The sequence below is a fragment of the Gossypium hirsutum genome, chromosome A03 (genome assembly GCF_007990345.1).
Source record: "Gossypium hirsutum isolate 1008001.06 chromosome A03, Gossypium_hirsutum_v2.1, whole genome shotgun sequence".
NCBI lineage: Eukaryota > Viridiplantae > Streptophyta > Magnoliopsida > Malvales > Malvaceae > Gossypium > Gossypium hirsutum.
In genome coordinates this window covers 90321936-90329321 of record NC_053426.1, presented here as the reverse complement: position 1 = coordinate 90329321, position 7386 = coordinate 90321936, and the positions used below count along the sequence as shown (strand labels likewise).

General features: G+C 39.0%; 1 non-coding gene and 1 pseudogene across 1 annotated transcript; one reads left to right on the top strand and one right to left on the bottom strand.

Annotated features, from left to right (window-relative positions):
• LOC107887655 (multicopper oxidase LPR1-like) overlaps positions 1–7386 on the top strand; it is an 88805-nt pseudogene that overhangs the window by 63608 nt on the left and 17811 nt on the right.
• Positions 598–701, bottom strand: LOC121225725 (small nucleolar RNA R71). The gene has a single exon (XR_005923591.1). It is a non-coding gene; the product is annotated as a small nucleolar RNA R71 (small nucleolar RNA).

Sequence of the window (7386 nt, the reverse complement as noted above, 5' to 3'; positions counted from 1 at the left end):
CCAAAAATTATAGAAAAAAATTAGTAAATATATATATGAGTCTATATTTAGGGAAAATTTACGGATCTAGATTTCGAGTTTCGTAACTCAAGATATGATTTTTCTTGTAACTGTGACACGGGTAGTTAGAAAGCTGTGAATGTAGAAATAAATGATTTGAAGTTCTTAATTTGATAAATATTGTTCGGTAACTCAAGCTCGACTCCGGCGATGGTCTCGGGCGTGGGGGCATTACAGCTTTACGACAATATGCCATGCCAATTTTTAATGACCTTAATCCAGGTATTAAAAGACCGAGATCGAGGCACAACAATTCGAGCTGAAGCGAGTCATGTTCCAGATGCTTCAGACAGTGGGTCAGTTCAGTGGAATGCCTACTGAAGATCGTCATCTTCATTTAAGACTGTTTATGGAGGTGAGCGACTCTTTCAAGCTAACCGGAGTACCCAAAGATGCATTACAGTTAAAACTATTCCCGTACATGCTGAGGGATAGAGCTCGAGCCTGGTTAAACTCACTGCCACCAAACTCGATTTCTACATGGCAAGAGTTAGCAGAGAGATTTCTTGTGAAGTATTTCCCTCCTAGAAGATTGCTAAGCTGAGAAATGAGATTACGCTTTCCAAAAATGGATGATGAGTCCTTGTATGAGGCATGGGAAAGATTCAAAGAGTTATTACGAAAAGTCCTCATCACAGAATTCCACATTGCATCAACTGAGACATTTTACAATGGTCTCAACGCTCACACAAGGATGGTAGTAGATGCTTCTACTAACGGTGATATCTTATCTAAGTCTTACAATGAGGCTTATGAAATCATTGAGAGGATCGCAGTAACAATTATCAGTGGCCAACCAATCGAGCAACGTTAGGAAGACGAGTTGCTGGAATCATGAAGTAGATGCTTCACTTCACTTGCATCCAGGTATCTTCGATATCTTCAATGTTAAAGAATCTTACCACTAATGGGTCTAACAGTTTTGCAGCAACCACCTAACCAATATGAGAATATAGCCTGTGTCTATTGTGGGAAGGACATGTGTTTGAAGAATGTCCGTCAAACCAGAATCCATGTACTACATAGGTAATCAGAACCAGAACGATGAAGGCAAGGGCTGCAATCCAACTTTTACAACCCATCGTGGCGAAATCACCCCAATCTTTCCTGGAGTAACAAGGGCTGGAGGTAGTAAAACTACGCCCAACCTAAACCAACCCAGCCGCCTAGTTTTTCACAGCAAGTTCAAAACTAGTTCAGGCTGAATCGTCCAATAGCTTAAAGAATTTATTGAAGGCATACATGGCGAAGAATGAAGCCACTCTAAGGAATTTGAGAATCAAGTGGGCCAGCTTGCTACTGAACTTAGGAAGCCGTCCACAAGGTGCTTACCTAGTGATACGAAAAATTTGAGAAATCAGGGAAGGAGCATTGTAAAGCACTAACATTGAGGAGCGAAAAACGGTAGAGCCCAACATATTGAAGCTGAAAAGAGCATGCTGAAGCTCAAGATTCGGAAGAAGTTAACCGAGTGTTGAAGTTCCAGTTCCACTAGAACCAGAACCTGCAAGACCTGAAAGGTAACCTTAGAACCAGCCAATTCTGATCAGCCAACCATTCGTTAGCAGCAAAATTACCGCCAAAGACAAATCAACCAGTACCAACTTCAGTATATAAACCTCCACCACCTTACCCTCAAAGACTCCAGAAGCAAAAACAGGAGGTCCAATTCAAGAAGTTCCTTGACGTACTCAAGCAACTTCATATCAACATCCCATTGGTTGAAGCACTTGAACAAATGCCAAATTACGTAAAATTCATGAAAGATATCCTGTCCAAGAAGCGAAACTTGGAGAATTTGAGACGGTAGCTTTGACGAAGGAATGCAGTGCATATCTTCAAGACAAATTACCCCCTAAGCTGAAGGATCCTGGGTGTTTTACCATTACATGCAACATTGGAGCAGCTTATTGTGGTAAGGCACTATGTGACTTGGGCAAGTATCAACTTGATGCCTATGTCGATATTTAAGAAGTTGGGATAGGTGAAGTTAGACCTACTACGGTTACACTTCAGCTAGCAGATCGATCCTTAGCACATCCAGAAGGAAAAATCGATGATGTATTGGTACGTGTAGATAAGTTTATCTTTCCTTGCTGATTTTGTAATTTTAGATTTTGAAGCAGACAAAGAAGTACCAATTATCCTGGGGAGACTGTTCTTAGTAACCGGAAGGACACTTATTGATGTGCAGAAGGGCAAACTTACTATGCGCGTTTAGGACGATCAGGTAACATTTAACGTTTTCAAGTCAATGTGATTTCCTGACGCAATAGATGATTGTTCTACAGTATCAACTTAGAGGATTTAAATAGAGAAGGAACTCAACTCTGCTGAGGATCCTCTGGAAAGAATTTTGACATCAGACCCTCCAAGTGATAAGAGAGGATGGAAACTTAGCTTTCTAGAAGCTAATCAAAGGATTTAATCCACAATCCGTTTGAATCTTTAGATTTAGAGAGAGAGATTACACACAGCCAAAAGCGTCAATCGAGGGGCCACCTAAACTAGAACTCAAGGTATTACCTTCTCATTTAAAATATGTTTATTTAGGTGACGCTTCTACTCTGCCTGTGATTGTTTCAGCAAGTTAACTACTGAGGAAGAAGAGAAACTTATCTTAGTTCTGAAACAATTTAAGAAGGCTATCGATGGACCATAGCCGATATTCGCGGTATTAGTCCATCTGTATGCATGCACAAGATCATCCTGGAAAATGGTGAAAAAGGGATGATCGATGGACAACGAAGGCTGAACCCCATCATGAAGGACGTAGTGAAAAAGAGATTATCAAGTGGTTAGATGTGGGTATCATTTACCCCATTTCAGACAGTTCATGGGTAAGTCGGTCCAGTGCGTACCAAAGAAAGGAGGTATCACGGTCATAGAGAACGAATAACGAGTTGATACCAACTAGAACATTTACGGGATGGAGAATCTGCATCGATTACGGAAGCTAAACAAGGCAACTAGGAAGGATCACTTCCCTTTGCCATTCTTAGACCAGATGCTGGATAGACTTGTGGGGCGAGATTACTATTGTTTTCTCGATGGATACTCAGGTACAACCAGATTACAGTAGCACTGAAGATCAACACAAGACCACATTCACCTGCCCGTATGTACATTTGCATTTAGACACATGCCATTTGGTTTATGTAATGCACCTGCTACATTTCAAATATGTATGATGTCTATTTTCACTGACATGGTGAGAAATTTTTGGAAGTTTTCATGGAACTTTTCAATGTTTGGAGATACGTACGATGACTGCTAGCCAATTTGGCTAAGGTACTTAGTGATGCGAAGAGACAAACCTAGTCCTTAACTGGGAAAAGTGCCATTTTATGGTACGAGAAGGTATCGTTCTGGGATCGGATAACAAGACATGGGATCGAGGTAGACAGAGCAAAAGTGGATGTTATTGAGAAACTCCACCTCCAACATCTGTAAAGGGTGTTAGGAGCTTTTTGGGCCACGCCGTTCTATCGAATATTTTATCAAGGACTTCTCCAAAGTTGCTAAACCTTTATGCAAATTATTGGAGAAGGAAACGATATTCAAATTTAATGAGAATGCTAAAAGCTTTCAATGACTTGAAGAATCGATTAGTCACAGCACCCATAATTGTCACACCAGACTGGGACTTGCCATTTGAATTGATGTGTGACGCAAGTGACTTCACAATAGGAGCTGTCATGGCCCCGAAGGAACAAAGTTTTTCATCCTATCTACTATGCAAGCTGAACTCTGACAGGAGCTCAGTTAAACTATACGGTAACAGAAAAAGAGTTACTTGCTATTGTTTTGCTTTCGACAAGTTTCGATCTTATCTTGTAGGTACCAAGGTAACTTTCTACAGACCACTCGGCAATTAAATATTTACTTGCCAAGAAAGACGCTAAGCTAAGGTTGATCCGATGGGGCACTACTTAAGAGTTCAATTTGGAAATTCAAGATCAAAAGGGAGTAGAAAAAGTAGCAGATCACTTGTCCAGATTGGAGCCACAAGAAGGGAATTCTCCACTTGTACCAATTCAAGAAAATTTCCAGATGAACATATACTGAAGGTAAGTCATGTCCATAATACCCCTTGGTTTGCTGAGATTGCTAACTTTTTAGCTTGTGGTTTAATCGTGATAAGACATATCAACAAAGGAGAAAGTTTCTTCACGATGTGAAGCACTATTTTCGGGAGGAACCATATCTATTTAAAAAGTGTGTAGATCAGATGATTAGGAGATGTGGCAAGAAGAAAATAAGATTCTATACCACTGTCACTCAGCCTCAAGTGGGGGTCATTTCGGAGGAACTCGTACTGTAGCAAAGTATTGCAAGCCAAATTCTTTTGGCCAACACTATTCAAGGATGCATATGCATAAGTAAAGAGTTGTGACCGATGTCAAAGAGTTGGAAATGTCACCAACAGAAATGAGATGCCTCGAACAAACCTCATTGAGGGAAATTATTCAATGTTAGGTATTTTCTTAGGCCTTTCCCTTCGTTTTGGTCACAAGTATATACTGTTAGCAGTAGATTATGTGTCCAAGTGGGTTGAGGCAGAGGCATATCGACAAACGATGCTAGGGTTGTGATGAAGTTTTTGCAGAAACACGTATTCACGAGGTTTGGAACCCCGAGAGCCATCATTAGTGATGAAGGGTCCCACTTTGTGAACAAGTGGTTAAAATGGTTACTAGACAAGCACGGGGTGAAACACAAGGTTGCAACGGCTACAGCCCACAGACGAATGGACAAGCTGAACTGGCAAATAAAGAAATCAAGGGCATATTGGAGAAGGTAGTTTGCCCAAATCGACAAGACTAGTCCAAAAGACTAGATGACGCTTTATGGGCTTACCGACAGCATACAAGACTCCTTTAGGGATGTCAATGCCTCAGATTGTCGAAACCACATTTGGGGAATAATAAACCAGAAACGGAGATAAAGTCTCGTAATCATTTAATCAGTAAAAAAAGAACAGTATTTATAAATAAGATATAATTTCGTGTTTTGCTTTAATAAATATATTGTATTCAGGTAATATTTTCCTTATTTGAGGATTTAGGGTATTGGTATGTTAAATAAATTCGTCTAGGAGGTTGGAACTTAAGCGACATATGTAGACCCCTCCAATCTTTCCTGGGAATTATTTAACATAATTTTCCAAGAAATTTTTCCCTAATCATAAAATAATTTTTGTTTTCAAATAAAAGGGTCAATTTGATCCAATTTTTTAATTTGCAACTCAATTTTTAATTTTCATTAAGTCAGGGACTTAAATTGAGTTATTTTTAAAATTTGATTGCTCTTTTCGTAAATATAAAAAACTAATGCCTCTTTTTGTAAAATATTTTTAAAGGGCTTCTAGAATAAATGTTTTAGTTAAAAAATGATAATTATTAATATATAATTATACCCATTATATATATATTAATTATTATCAATTTTTGGATTTTGTTTGATAAGTTTTGGATAATAAGATGATAATCTTTAATATATAATTATAGCTAATTTTATATATTAATCTTTATCAATTTAGCATGAAATTAGGATTTTTATCTTTGTTTAAATAAATTAAATAGAATTAAAGTTTATATATGCATATATCGAAATTATTATTTTGTTATCTTTATATAGGATTAGAATTTAAATTTTATTATTAATTTGTTTTAAAAGAATCTACTCTAATTCCTATTTCTCCCCCTATAAATACTACCCATCTTCCATTCACCTAACACTTAAAACCAAAGCACCAAAATACCCAAGTGCCGAAACCCCAAGTAGCAGCAGCTCAAGCATCAGCCAGCACACGCCCAGCTCCATCGCACGCACGTCCCGCTGCAACGCGCGTGCCTTGAGCGGGCCCACCTCAACTCGCACTAGGCTTCACCCGGGCCGATACCTGCCCTCTGCACCATCCTGCGCGTGCCCGAGTCCACCTACTGCCGAACGCCCTGTTCTACCAGCCCACTATGCACCTTGCTCCCACACGCACCACGCCCGCACGCCCTAGCTGCTTGTGCAGCATTCCTTCCCATCATCCTAAGCCACAAACCTCCAACCCTTCTTTTAAATCCATCTTTTTCTTCATTATTATTATTAATTCTAGAGTTTTTATATTTTTACAAAAAAGGTGGTAAGACCTAGTTTTTCTTAATTTTAATTTTAATTAATTAATTTTTCATATCATTGAATTACTAATAATTTTATTAAATTTATTGAGAAACTAATTTTTCCATCTTATGATCAAGTTAAACATGCCTCGCAAGAGAACTCGTGCTTCCGCTCAAATTGATGAAACACAAAACAAATTCCACTGTGAAGAAGCCAAAGTGGGATACGAAAGTATCTTCAAAAACCAACAGATGCATCCAGAAAAAGGCTTCACTTTAAAGGAGAGCAACTACCGAGAATTTATGGCTCGTATTCGTCAAGTTGCTGAAACCCTAAATTGGGAGTTGTTTTGTGAAAAGAGACCAAGTGTGGATAAGGAACTAGTTCGTGAGTTTTATGCAAATTTAACTTTAGAGAGATGATAGAAGTTCCAGTTCGCGGAATCAAGGTACCGATAAATTCAAATGCTATTAATGAATTCTTTGAATTACCAAATCTCGAAAACAATGAATATTCACATTGATGAGCAATATCAACCTGAAAATCTGCGAGAATTCTCGAGGAGCTTACAGTTGAAGGTTCCAGTTGGACTATGTCGAAACAAGGAACCCACACGTGTCGAAGAGAATACTTAACACTATTGCAAAGGTATGGTTCTATTCATCCGTTTCAACCTTCTGCCTAGCTCACATGGGACTACATTTTATTGGAGCGAATGATTTACTATACTCAATCTTAATGGTAAGACCAATGATGTGGGAAAGATCATCCTGAAAGAAATTCGAAACTGTGCCGCTAGACGCTCTGGCCCTGCTTACTTCCCCTTTACAATAACTATTCTGTGCTTGAAATCAGAATTCTTGCTAATGTCAAGAGACAGGGTACACCCAGGCACAATTACAGATTAGGACCTCTACCGAGTAGCCGGAGACTCATTTCTACAACAATGAGTTGAAGAAAGTGAAGAGCCTGGGAACCTGATGAAGAAGAAGATCCCACGATGCAATCATTTGAAGTCCTGATAAGGTGGACCAGTAAGCCAAAGACGAATCGATGCTGGAACTTCAATGTTTCGAGCTAAATCATCGAGCCCAGACCTTTGAGATGAGCTATCAAACTGATGGACTTAATGCACATATGCAATGGCAGCAAAAGCCTACTGGATACTCAAAATAGGGATGACTCGATGAGAAGTGCTTTTAAGAAATA